The sequence below is a fragment of the Monodelphis domestica genome, chromosome 1 (assembly GCF_027887165.1).
Source record: "Monodelphis domestica isolate mMonDom1 chromosome 1, mMonDom1.pri, whole genome shotgun sequence".
NCBI lineage: Eukaryota > Metazoa > Chordata > Mammalia > Didelphimorphia > Didelphidae > Monodelphis > Monodelphis domestica.
In genome coordinates, this window is record NC_077227.1 from 573,111,327 (window position 1) to 573,125,752 (window position 14,426).

Sequence of the window (14,426 nt, forward strand, 5' to 3'; positions counted from 1 at the left end):
CCTTGAAACCAATACACAGTATTGATTCTAAGATGGAAGGTAAGAGTTACAAAAAAAGACAACTCATGCAATTTTTGGCTGTATGAGACATAGTACCCAGGAATAAAGAGATGTTATTCCTAACATACTCTTCTTACTCTCCTAGCTTGGAGATCTCTCTCACTCCTCAGATTTTCTTGGAGCTTCATCAAAGGACCCATGATGAAAAGTGTGACCCTACTCCACAGAGAGAACTGATGAACACTAAGAAGAGACTGAAGCATATTTTTTCATTTTACCCTTCTTGATTGTGTGTGTGTTTCTTTGGCAGCACAGCTAATCTGAAACTAAGATCTGCAGGGCTTCATATGTAAGAACTTTTTTCTTAGAGTCCTTGTCTTCTTAGAACCCTCCTTTGACCTCGTCCCAGTCTACTTGGGGTCATGTTCATTGATATACATGTTCTAGTCCTAATAATTTGGTTGTAAATTTCTCAAGAAAAGACTCTGCACGATACCTTTGTGCCCCTCCCCCAGTTCCCAACACATGGCTGACTAAAAAAGTCTGTTGATTTGCCTAGAATGAAGTTGATGAAATGAAATCACAGAAAGACAGCTTGAGATGTATCACAAGGGGGAAATGGGTACGTCCCATTCCATTGTCTCAGTGATAGTAGGGATATTATTGTGTTGATAGAGCTTTAGACTTTTTTTTAAATGCAACCAGTTATAAAACATTTTACTGCCTCATAGGTGTTAAGATTATAACAGAGGAGGTGAAAATTTATTTTATACCTATAGATCCACCCATGTGAAAAGGGTTCTGGATCCTTGAAAAGGCACTCCTTATAAAAATAGGCCTCCCCACATGATTGGGGATGTAGGCTCTAAATGATCATCCTAGTGCAAACATCAACAACATGGAAATAGGTTCTGATCAAGGACACATGTAATACCCAGTGGAGCTGCGTGTTGGCTACGGGAAGGGGTGGGGGGGAGGGAGGGAATATGATTCTTGTAACCAAGGAAAAATGTTTTAAATTGGCTAATTAAATAAATTTTTCAAAAAAAAAAAGATCTCCCCACCTCTATTTTTCTGTCATATCTGAGAACCTGAAGTTAATTTTTTTATTCCCTTGAGTTAAGGCATTCTACTTCCCTGTTCAAATGCATATATCTGGCAAAAATAATCAAAACAGCTCACACTTATGGAACAATGAATGAAACACTTTCCTTCCAACAATCCTTTAAGCTGGATAGTATACGTATTTTGGCCCCATTTTAGAGATGAGGAAATGAAGGCTAAGAAAGATAAAATGACCCGACTCCTCAACCCCCACAAGACTTACAAGTGTGAAAGACAGTGCTCAAACCTAGGTCTTCTCATTCCAAATCTGGTGTTCTTTTCAGCTTCTCATTAGATATGCCTAGGATATGCTATTATCAGTCATTTACACATTACCATGCATTTCTTGATCAAATCGATAACTGAAAGCTTGGCAGGAGTAATAAACTGAACAAAGTAGTCTTTGAAGGCAGAAAGGCAGAGAGAAAGGAAGTGAGCAGTAAGGCAAGTGGGAGGAGAGATAGATTGGGTGGAATAATGAGCCGTAAGTCAAGTGGGTACTTGGAGGGGAAGAGGACCACAAGATGGTTCATAGGAGAAGGGGACTTAGAGCTAAAAGAGACTATAAAAATCATCTAGTTCAACCCTCTTATTTTACAAAAGGGGAAACTGACCCAGAAGGAAAGGGCTTGCTCAGACTGCTGAGAGGAGCCATGGGAGGGCACCAGAGACCAAGTTCCCTCCTTTGCAACTTTGTGCAGAGCCAACCCTGATAGGATGGCTTCCTCTCTGCTGTGACTGTCATTCCCAGCATAGCACTATTTCCCACTCAGCCTCCTGCTCCCCTGGCAACAGCCCCACTCGCTGTTGCCTAGAAACCCAGTCTTGAGATGCTAGCTTGCCCCCACTTCCAAAAACCTCTCTAGACAAAGCTAAGAGAAGGGAAGAGAATAATGTGAGCCATAGGGACCCATCATTGTTCTGATTGGTATATCAAAAGCCAATCTCTCAATCTCTCTCTCTCTCTCTCTCTCTCTCTCTCTCTCTCTCTCTCTCTCTCTCTCCCTCTCCCTCTCTCTCTCTCTCTCTCTCTCTCTCTCTCTCTCTCTCCTCTCTCTCTCTCTCTCTCTTCTCTCTCCTCTCCCTCTCTCTCTCTCTCTCTCTCTCTCTCTCTCTCTCTCTCTCTCTCTCTCTCTCTCTCTCTCTCTCTCTCTCTCTCTCTCTCTCTCTCTCCCCATTTATGTTTTGTTACAGCCATTTTCAATCATGTCTGACTTTTTATGACCCTATTTGAGGTTTTCTCAGCAAGGATCCCAGAGGGGTTTATCATTTTCTTCTCTAGCTCATTTTACAGGTGAAGAAACTAAGGCAAAGAGGTTAAGTGATTTTCCCAGGGTTTCACAGCTAGTATGTGTCTGAGGTCTGATTTGAATTCAGGATCCCAGCCCTTTATTCAATATACTACCTAGCTACCCATATCCACACCCAAACACAGAAACTATATATGCATGTATATCTATATATCTCTCTATATATACATAAATTGTTGGAGCTTGAAAGATGCACAGGGAAGATCTTGTTGGATTCTTTATTTTCTAGATGACAAAAATAGAAGTCCAGAGAAATGAAGGAACTTCTCCAAGATCACACGGATATAAGCAGTATAACCTGTCTACAGGTCTTTGGACTCCCAGTTTAGAGAATTTTCTGCTGAACCAAGTTTGATGCCCATTAAATTATCCTGAAGAAAACAACGTGTTCAGACTCTTTTGAAAAGCAAGTCCTACTACATTGTCTACAAACAGAATTGTTATTCAAGGGCAGCTTTGTGTATCACTGCCAAGTAGTGGACTCCAACCAAACTGATGCTCACAGGGACTGGTGGCCATGTGCTCTTTTTTTTTTTAAACCCTTACCTTCCATCTTGGAGTCAATACTGTGTATTGGCTCCAAGTCAGAAGAGTGGTAAGGGCTAGGCAATGGGGGTCAAGTGACTTGCCCAGGGTCACACAGCTGGGAAATGTCTGAGGCCAGATTTGAACCTAGGAACCTAGAAGTCTAAACTTCCCATCTCTAGGTCTGACTCTCAATCCACTGAGCTACCCAGCTGCCCCCCCCCCCCATGTGCTCTTAATACCATCTGATCATCATGTTAATACAGATGAGAAGCCTCTGGTTCAGGCCCTCAACCCAAAAGGTGGCAGAAACAAAAGCGAGAGTGAAAGTGATCAATCCACTTGTCCTCAAGCCAGGTCTGGCCACCTATGAAATATGTGTTCCACTCTAGGCACCCAAATTTGGGAACAACAACGACAAGCGGAGGGGGTTCCAAGAACCAAGAACAGGATGGAGAGGAGATCAGAAATCATGTTGCATACAGAGCAGCTGAAGAAACTGGGAATGCTTCAATGATAGCAGAAAAGACAGGTCAGGAGAGGTTAACCTCTCTCTTCAAGTATTTGTAGAGAACAGTGCATCGCACTGGGAAAAAGTGCCAGACCTGCAGTTAGAAGAGCTGAGTTTGGGAGATCTGCTCCTTCCTGTATGAAAGACTGTGGACAGGTCACTTCCCTCCTTGAGCCACAGTTTTACCATCTATATAATGAAGGAGTTGGCTTAGTTGATCTTTAGAATAATTTAAATATCTATATGATTCTATGGTGGAAGGAAGAATGCAAGGAGAGCAAGGTGCAAGGAGAGAAATATTTAGGTATCTTCTATGCACTAGACACTGTGCTAATCATTCTCCAAATATCTCTTGCAGCTACCCTGGAAGGTAGGTGCTCCTCTTATCAACATTTTATTATTGAAGAAACTAAGGTAGAGAAGTTAAATGACTTGCCCAGGGTCACAAAGCTAGTAAGTGCCTGAAGCCATGTTTAAACTCAGATCTTCCTGAATCCAGGCCCAGTGCTCTAACTACTACCCTACTAAGCTGCCCCATCTTCTGGAAAAAGCCTTTCCCAATTCCTTTTAATGCCAGCCTCTTTCCTCTGAGATTATCTCCGGTTTATCATATATATTTAAATAGAAATCCATATGTTCTGTGCATTTATACCATCTCTCTTACGCTGAGATGCTACGATGTCATGAAGCTGCCTCTCGGTGTAGCTCGGAATGGTGGCACGACTTATTAGCCAGATGGCTGGCCAAGCCGGAGAACCTTTAGCAAGCCCAAGGCTAAGCCTCTTCTAGGTTCTTTGCTCTCATTTTACCATCAACTCCAAGGGCTTCCTACGACTTCTCAGAATATAAGAGACTATCAGAATGACTCCCTTGCTCTCCAGTACAGTTTTTATGTCTTTTAGGGTCTCAAGGCATAGTTCTTGGTTCATGGTGGATACTAGTTGTCCTCCATGATGCCAACTAAAAAGGGAGGCACAACTTTTGTCCCTATTGGTCCTTTAATACATTGTAACCTGAGTTGGGAGCAGGTAAGTAGCTCAGTGGTTAGAGCACTGGGCCTGGAATCAGGTAAAGCTGAGTTCAAATCCAGTCTTTGACACTTACTACCTATAAGACCCCGGGCAACTCACTTAACCCTGTTTGCCTCAATTTCCTCATCTATAAAATGAATTGGAGAAGGAAATGGCAAACTACAAACCCCAAACGGTGTCAGGAAGAATCAGGCACAACTACACACAGTTTGAATTATAAAAAAAGAAACAATTATGAACTAATGATATCTAAAGTCAGACCAAAAGTTCCAAATTATCAAGATTATCTGGAATATGGATTTGTATCCATGATCACTAGTGACGAACATTCCCAAGTATATATTGTGCTTTGAGCCAATGCCTAATGGTAGTACGAAAGCATTAGCAAAATGTTTATTTTGTTTATAATGACTTGTACATACACACTGAAAAAAATTAGGAACAGAATTTTCTATTTTAAAATGTGCCCATATTGTCCAAGTATTGTCGTGGGTTCTGAACTTTGTGTAAACAATAAAAATATTAATATTTTTGAATGTGCTTCAAGTACTTAAGATCATAGAAATTCAGAATTAGTGCAACCCCTTGGCCTGCATAGGAATCTTTTCTACAAAATACCTGGTAGGAGGTCATCCAGCTTTGGTTTGAATACTTTCTGTGATGGAAGAACCTCCATCTCCTAAGTCTCATTTCTTTGTTGGACCTCTTTAGTTGTCAGGACATATGTCAGGACATAAATGTCAGGACATCCCCCTAACCCTTAAGTTGAGCCTGTCTATCTTCCTTTAGAGGGGTTTGCCTCTCATATTTTCCCTTGGACCAGAGAACAAACCTAATCTCCTCCACGTCATAGCCCTGAGGATACTTGAAGACAGTGACTGTGTTCTCTCTTAGTTTGGGCTTCTCCAGGACTTCCTCCAGAGTTTAATAACACCTGGCACAGAGTAGGTGCTTAATAAATGTTTATTGATAGATTAGATTGTAAATTCATTGGCACTTAGAGGCCCTCCTCTCTATACCTTAGTAGATAGTCCATATGAACTGCAGTGGCTGAAAAAAAGGCACTTGGTGAGCAAACCTTTGGTGGTAGGTCTCTTCACCAGGAGCTGGAAAGGACCTTTGAGGCCATTCATTCAAACACACTAATTTACAGATAAGAAAACAGCCCTGAAAGGTTAAGTCGTTTACCCTAGGATGAAATAATAGGTAGCAACGTCAGGATTCAAATTCATGTCCAATCCAACCCTCTTTCCATTAAATCATGGAGTATGGGGTGGAGGGATACCTAGCTATGTCCTAAAAGCCATTTTCCCTCCCTCAAGGATAAGCACGAGGTCTCCTAAGCCGGGTCTTATTCCCAGAGCTTGTCTGAGTTTCCCAACCAGTGGGGCCATTCTTTTCTAGAAAAGGTCCATCTTGTCAACATCCTAAAATGGCTTTTTCACAACTGGATGCAAGATTTCATGTGTGCTCTGACCAGTGCAAAAATTCTAAAGCATTATTTTCCTCCTCAACACCGCTTCTCTTAATTTAGATTTAAGTATCATTCATTTTAAAAGGGTAATAGTAATAGAAAAGTGCCATCTTCCTCCAGAGAAAGACCTGACGGAATCTGAAAGCAGATTGAGATATACTATATATGTCACGTTCTTTCTTCATTATTTTTTGTTTTGTTTTTGAGTATTCCATAAAATAACTAATATGAAACAATGCTTTACACAATTGCAAATGTGAAATCTAAACATTTAAAAGGAGTAGTAGCAATAGTAATAATAGCTAATATTTATAGAGGACTTTAAGGTTTACAAAGCACTTTACATATTTTATCTCATTTGATCCCCAAACAGAACCCTGTGTGGTAGGTTTTATTGTTATTTTCATTTTTACACTTGAGGAAACTGAGGCTGAGAGACGTTAAGTAATTAACCAAAGTTACACAACTAGTAAGGAGCCGAGACAGGAGTTGAACTCAGGTCTTCCTGACTGCTCACCTCATTTCCTGATCCATTTCATCACTTAGCTGCTTCACAAGTTTTTAGTTTTCATTGCTGGAAGGAAATTCAGAAATCATCTAGTCCAATCCCCTCCTATTGATAAAGAAACAGAGGCCCACCCAAGTTACGTGACTTGCTCAGGACCATCAATCCCTATGCTCCGATTTTATATCCAGTACGCATGCCGTGCCTTGTTCCCTACTCTCTGAGCCCCCCGGGTCTTTGCTATAGGCCATCATCATCCACTTTGGCGTCTGAAGATCTCTGACTCACAGCATGACTATCACACGTGCGACGCCCAAGCCCAGTTCCCAGGCTCTCACACACGCCTGCCAAGCTCCTCTGGGCCAGCCGGGGAGTGAGCTCCCGGAGCCCGGGGATCCCAGCCCACCTGCTTCAAGAGAAGCCCCGACTAACCTCTCAGGAGCTCCGGGTCCCACAGGGCCAGGAGAGGGGCTGCCCAGACCGCAGCCTTCGGAAGGGGAAGCTCAGGGCTGTGGGGCTGCCCAGCCTTTGTAGAATCAGCCTGTCGGCCAGCAACCCAATCGCGCTGCTGTTGCGATTAGATAAACAGAAAACACACTGTCCTCCTCCCATCTTGGAGAGCACCCGGAGGGAGGACAACTTGACTCTTGTCATCCCGTCCTTCTGGCCGGCCTTTTGCTTAGACAGAATTATCTAATCCTTTGCCTGCTCTCCTTGGACGAAGTACAGCTTCCTCCCAGGCTTGACACAGATATGCCTAGAGAGGGCCAAGTTAGGCCCTGTAGGGACCTTGGAACTTATCTCACCCAGCCCCACCCCCACCTTAGAGGGGGAGAAGCAGAGACCCAGAGTGAGGCAGTGACTTGTCCTCCAGAACCTGGCTTAAGCCAGGATTCAAGCCCAGCATCATCACAGGCACCAAATGGGCCCAGATTTAATGGTCTAAAGCAGGAGGGGCTTAACCTTTTTTGTGACACAGGCCCCTTTGGCAATCTGGTGATGCCTATGGATGGCTCAGGGGGAAAAAAGTTTTTTAATTAATAAAATAAAATGCATAGGATTACTAAGGAAACCAATTATGTTAAAAGAATTAGCAAGTTTTTTTGAAGTTCATAGACCCCAGGTTAGGAGTTCTCTGGTACTAAAAATATATTTATAGAATACATTTCTATGAATATATCTTTACAGAATATATTTCTACAAAATATATATTTGAAGAATATATTTCTATGAAATATATATTTACATAATATATTTCTATAAAATATATTACAGAATATATTTTATAAAAATATATTTACAAAATATATTTTTATAAAATTTATACTTATAGAATATATTTCTATAAAATATATACTTACAGAATATGTTTCTATAAAATATATATTTACAGAATATATTTTTATAAAATATATACTTACAGAATACATTTCTATGAATATATCTTTACAGAATATATTTCTATAAAATATATATTTGAAGAATATATTTCTATGAAATATATATTTACATAATATATTTCTATAAAATATATTACAGAATATATTTTATAAAAATATATGTACAAAATATATTTTTATAAAATTTATACTTACAGAATATATTTCTATAAAATATATACTCACAGAATATATTTCTATAAAATATATACTCACAGAATATATTTCTATAAAATATATATTTACAGAATATATTTCTATTAAATATACATTTACAGAATATATTCCTAAAATATATATTTATAGAATATATTTATACAAAATGTATTTACAGAATATATTTACATAAAATATATTTATAGACTATGCACATAAATATATGTTTACAGAATATATGGACATAAAATATATATATATATATATATATATATATATATATATATATATATATATATATATATATGCTTCTCTTCACCCCAGAAATTGTATATACAAGGAGTAATAAGTGAGTCCACATACTTTATTACTTTGGTTGGACAAAATTACCGAACCCTTTGCCTGCTCCAGGAACATTAAGTACATCTTCCTTCCCAGTCCTAACAGATCTAGATATAGACGCAGATATAGATATGGAGGGTGATTTAATACAAAGTACAGAGGCCTTGGAGTTGGGGAGGCCTGGGCAGCAAATCTGAGTTCTTCTATGAGACCACAGGGTAACAAGGACTCATGAAGAGCTTACTCTGGGAAAGGAGCCATACTAAGGCAGGTTCTTGGGTAAATCATTTTACCCTTTATTGGGCTTTAATTTCCTCATTATTGAAAAAAAAAGAGGTAGACTGGACGGTCTAAGACCTTTTCTGGCTCTCAGGCTTGTGATCTCTTTAATTCAAAATGTATCTTTGTCTTTTAACACACAACATTTCAGGAATACTCTAAATTTTGTGCTTAATGTTTTGCTGAAGTGAATGTCTGTGTTTAATATAATTCAATACTCTGCTAGTCACATTCGTTGAATTATTTAACTAGAAGAAATCTTAAAACATAATATTAGAGAGGCAGCTAGGTAGCAGAATAGATAGTCAAGATTGAATTGGAAGGACATGGGTTCAAATATGATCCCAGACATTATTTAGCTATGTGACCATGGGCAAGTCACTTAACCCCAATTGTCCAGTTTTTACCTTTCTTCTACTTAGCATTAATTCTAAAATAGAAGGTAAGGGTTAAAAAAATAAACCATAATATTAAAGCCCTGAAGCACCTCAGAAATCAACTAGTTCAACTTTTTACTTTTACATCTAAGGAAACCAAGGCCTGGCAATGCCTATGGACTCCTCAGAATAAAAGAGTTTTTAAGTTAATAAAATAAAATGTATAAGATTACAAAGGAAATAAATTATATTAAAATAGAATTTTTTAAAGTACTCCAGTTTAAGAATTCTCTGCTCAAAAAAAAAAAACTTTTCCCATCTCCTTTTCTTTGCTCCAAAAATTATACAAAGAAAATTATTGTTGAAGAGAATTATATTGAATTTAATTCAAAACTTTATCCCCTGTGCCTAAAAGATCCTGGATGAGTCATTTCACTTCTATGAGGCTTCTATTTCTCTACAATAAGATAATATGAGAAAGAAGAAAGAGCACTGAGTTTTGAGTCAGAAAACTTGCTCCTAGCTCTGGCAACTTGCAGGGGGCACACTGGAACTGGCTCAAACCAGAACCAATTGTTAGATAGACAAATGCTAAAAACCAGGTTTTAATTTATTGTTGTGCTTATTGTCTTGATTTTAGACAATGATGGAAAAATATTAATAAAGAGTAAAATTAAAGGTGGGTCATGGTACTTTCTTCACTGTGCCACCTAGCTACCAAGGGCCTTAGAGATCATCTAATTCGGTCCCCTCATTTTTTTGATAAGGCAACTGAGGTCCATAAAATTTAAGTGAGTTGTCCAAGGTCAGACAGGGAGAATGTGGCATAGATTTGAGTAGAAATCCTAGATATCGTAAATTTAAAATGGAAAGGACCTTAGAAATTATTTAGTTCAATTTCTTATTTTATGGATGAAAAAACTAAGACCTTGGGAAGGTTTAGTGACTTGCACAATATTATGCATGTAATAAGTGTCAAAGGCAGGATTTGGACCCAGATCCTGGGACTTCAGAGCTAGTATAATTTCCAATTGTCTTAATTTTGCAAAAACATGACTTAAGATAATCCATATGTTATGGATTATTGAGATTGAGCAATATAATGTCAGGTCCACCACCAGTAGGAAGACAAACTTGGCTTATTACAAACTGGGCCTCAGGGTATGCTTATATTTTTACTCCAAATACTTACTTAACTGATTAATTTAGGGATTCTAAGGGGAGGTGGAGTGAGGGAGATGAAAGGAACAAGGACCAGTGAACAGAGATAATAATATTAGCAATAGGCATAGCCATAGAAGGGTGAGGAGCTCCCATTTCTATAGGATTTTGAGATTTATAAAATGTTTTCTTTTTGACAAAATGAAATAGTATAATTTTTATTATTTCCATTTTACAGATGAGGAAATTGAAACTCTGAAAGGGTAAATACTTTCCCTGGGTCACATAGAAAGTGGAGAATTATGAATTTCACCTTCTTGATGAGAGTGAAGGAGGAGAGTATAAAAGATGGCTTGAAGCTTAATGTCAAAAAAAAAAATTAAGATCCTTGGCAACTGGTCCTATCACTTCCTGGCAAATAGAAGGAGAAGAAATGGAAGCAGTTTCAGATTTTATGTTTTTGGACTCGAAGATCACTGCAGATGGCAACTGTAGCCAGGAAAGGAAAAAATATTTTCTTTTTGGAAGGGAAGTTATAGCAAATCTGGACAGCATACTAAGAAACAGAGCTAACACCTTGTGTCTGTATGGTCAAAGTTTTTGTTTTTCCAGTAAAAGCGTTAAGGCTATAAGAGTTGGGATTATAAGGAAAGTTGAAGGCCACAGGAACACTTTTGAATCGTGGTGCTGAAGGACACTTCTGAGAATCCCTTGGAAAGCAAGGAGATCACATTAGTCCATACTTAAAGAAATCAAATCAGACTGTTTCCTGGAAGGTCAAATACTGAAGCTGAAGCCTCAATACTCTGGCCACAGAGTGAGAAAACAGGACTCATTGGAAAAGACCCTGATGTTGGGAAAGATTGAATGGAAACACAGACAGCAGAGGATTAGATGGAGAAATAGTGTCATGGAAGCAATGAACACAAGCCTGGACAGATTTGGAGGATAAAAGGACCTGGATGTCTAGTGCAAATATCAATAATATGGAAATAGGTCTTGATCAATGACACATGTAAAACCCAGTGGAATTGCATGTCAGCTATGAGAAGGTGTGGAGAAGGGAAGGAAAGAACATGAATCTTGTAACCATGGAAAAATATTCTTAATTAATTAAATAAAAACTTCCAAATTAAAAAAATAAAATAAAAATAAAAAAATAAAGATTAGGCACAAAAAAAAGGACCTGGGTGTGCTTTGGTCCATGAGGTCACAAAGAGTCAAATATAACTGAATAACAATGAGGATTAATAAAAATAACAAAACACTGGATTTTCTCAATTATACACATTTTAGCAATTGAAATTATGCTCATTTTTTTTCTTTCTAAAATATAACATAGGAAAGCAGGATGGTCACTGCTAATATGTCTATAACCCTTTATGGTATGCAAAGCTCATCACATGTTATTCAATCCTCACTGTACACATATTATGCCTACCTCTTAGATGATTAGGAGTGTAACTAGTACTGTGTGTATGTCACGAAGGAGTGTACACTAAATCAATAGTGCAATGTCACCTTTTGTTTCACACCCTTTCTGTCTTCTAACATTCATTTGAGAACTGGCTCCCTTCTGATGGCTCTCCATCCCCAGTTACCTATTCCAGTACTTGGTTACACATTTACTCATACCCCAACACACTGGTCATAATGGAAATCCATATTCCTCACTCTCCATTGCCACTGGTAGGCTTTCCCTCTACCACTCTTGCTCAACTACCTCTCCTTCTTTGAGATTCACACAATTCTAATTTGTTATGCTATCCAGGTCTTGGTGGTTGCTATCTACCAATCTCCGGGGCATTCTTCTTCTTTCCTTAATAAGGAGTGTGTACCAGGATCTCTCAGTCTTTGTACCACAACTGCTGTCCTCATACTAGGAGACCTCAACACGCATAGTGATGCTCTCAAATACCCTAGCCTCCTAGCTCCTCAGACTACTCAGTTCTCCTGACCTACTTCTCCACCACATCTCAGTTGTACATAGAGATGGGCACATCCTTGATCTTCCCATCACTCACAAATGTCCTACTTTTTATGGTTCATAAACTCTAAAGTTCCTTGAATTTCAGATATAATAATCTCCTGTCATTCCATCTTCCCCTAGGATCTCATCTTTGCTCTTTGTCATTGTGACCTGTGGTTTCTCCTCTCCTCAGTTCTTTTGCAGGCCATCATGACCTTTGCACTGGCTATAATGTCTTTCCTTCACTATCAAAACCCTCTACTCTCTATTATCCTCAAAACTGAAATCTCTTGCCTTCTCATCCTATTAAAGGTCATATTTTTTCAAATCTCAACCTTGAATTATTCCTATCCTCTGCTTCCTTTCCTCCTATTCACATACTGATTAAATGCTCCTGACTGAGGAAATCACAAAACAATGCTAACTGGATTTACCACAAATTTATGTTACATCATCTCAACTGGGCCCTCACTGTAGCAAGGCAAACTCTTTACATGTTTCTAAAGAGTTTGCAATCCCATTCACTGTAAGTAGTTGTTCCAAAGATTCTTATCACTCTTCAAATTCCTTTTCCCTAACAGCACCTCCACCCTCTCAGCTTAGGAACTCATCTTCTACTTCACCAAAAAACTGGGGCCATTTTGGAGGTCAATTTGGAATTATGCCCAAAGGGTTTTAAAAGAATGCATGCCCTTTGATACAGCCATACCACTGCTGGGTTTGTACCCCAAAGGGATAATAAGGAAAAATACTAATACAAAAATATTTATGGTCATGCCCTTTGTGGTGGCAACAAATTGGAAAATGAGGGGGTGGCCATCGATTGGGGAATGGCTGAACAAATTGTGGTATCTGATGGTGATGGAATACTATTGTGCTATAAGGATTGATGATCTGTAGGTTTTCTACATGAACTGGGAGAACCTCAATAAACTGATGCAGAGTGAAATGAGCAGAACCAAAAGAACACTGTACACAGAAAGTAAAAACATTGTGGAAAAATCCAATATAATGGACTTTGCTACTAGTAACAATGGAACAAGCCAAGACACTCCTGGAGGGCTTTTGTGAAAGAATATTATCCACAATGAGAGAAAGAACTATGGGAGTAGAAATGCAAAAACAAAACATATGACATCACTTATCACATGTATATAGGGTATGTGATTTGGGGTTTATAATTTTAAAAATCACTCTATAGCAAGAATGAATACTATGGAAATAGGTATCAAGTGACAACATTTGTATAACAGTGGAATTGCTTGTTAGCTCTGGGAGTTTGGGGGGAAGAGCAGAGGGAAAGAAAGTGAATCATGGAAACATGAAAAAGTTATTAAAAATTAAAAATAAAAATAAATTATAAATTAAAAAATTGAGGCCATTCATTGAAAACTCTGTCTCTTCCTTCTCTTCTTCCTCTTCCTCCTTCTCCTCTCATCTTCCTCAGACATCTTCCCTTACCATATCCTCCTTTACCTTACTCACATGAAATGATAGCCCTTCTCCTTGTCAAGGTGAACCTTTCAGCCTGCAATCTTGACTTTCTTTATAGCAGATTGTACCAGGCATGATTGCTACTATGCAATCTTCAATCTCTCCCTATCCTACCTTTTAGCTGCCTCCCCATACAGGAGAAGCATTTAAACTAAGCATTTGGCATCTCTCCTTCTCTCACTAGCTATTAAACCTTCTGTAGTCTGGCTTCCATTATCATCATTCAATTGAAGCCGATCTTGCCAAAGTTACGCTATCTTCTGATCGCCAAATCTAATAACCCTTTTATAATCTTTTTTCTGCTTGATCTGTCTGCAGCCTTTGACACTTGCTTGCCTAGTAGGTGAAGGCACATTGGGGAGAGCACCAGTCTTGAAATCAGGAAGTCTTGTGTTCAAATGCGGTCTCAGAACCTTACTAGCTATGTGACCTTTAGGGCAAGTAACTTAATACTGTTTGCCCCAGGTTCCTCATTTGTCAAAATGTAAAAACAAACAAATAAACAAAAAACAAATGTAAAACGTAATAAGCGCATCTACTTTGCAGAGGGTTGTTATGAGGGTCAGATGAGATAATATTTGTAAAAGTTCTAATCACCATACTTGGCACATAGATACAATGTAAATGCTTACTCTCTTCCCTTCCCTCTCACACCTAGATGGTTTTTCCTCTATATTTTTCATAATATTGCACTTTTCTAGTTCTCTTCCTATCTAGATAAAAATTCTTTTTGGATTTTTACCTGGATG

At 38.6% G+C, this 14,426-nt stretch overlaps 1 protein-coding gene across 3 annotated transcripts in view; it reads right to left on the reverse strand.

The window, feature by feature from the left end:
- ADD2 (adducin 2) overlaps positions 1–14,426 on the reverse strand; it is a 177,589-nt gene that overhangs the window by 70,536 nt on the left and 92,627 nt on the right. Inside the window, exons 1-2 of one of the 3 annotated variants that reach the window (XM_007476306.3) lie at positions 6,893–7,087; positions 6,473–6,568 (exon numbers count right to left, since the gene is read on the reverse strand). The exons of 1 other annotated variant lie outside the window; for it this stretch is intronic. The gene's annotated coding sequence lies outside the window, so the exon portion shown is untranslated. Of the gene's footprint in view, positions 1–6,472; positions 6,569–6,892; positions 7,088–14,426 lie in introns of those variants that run through there. One more of the 3 variants, XM_007476307.3, reaches the window with a different exon arrangement.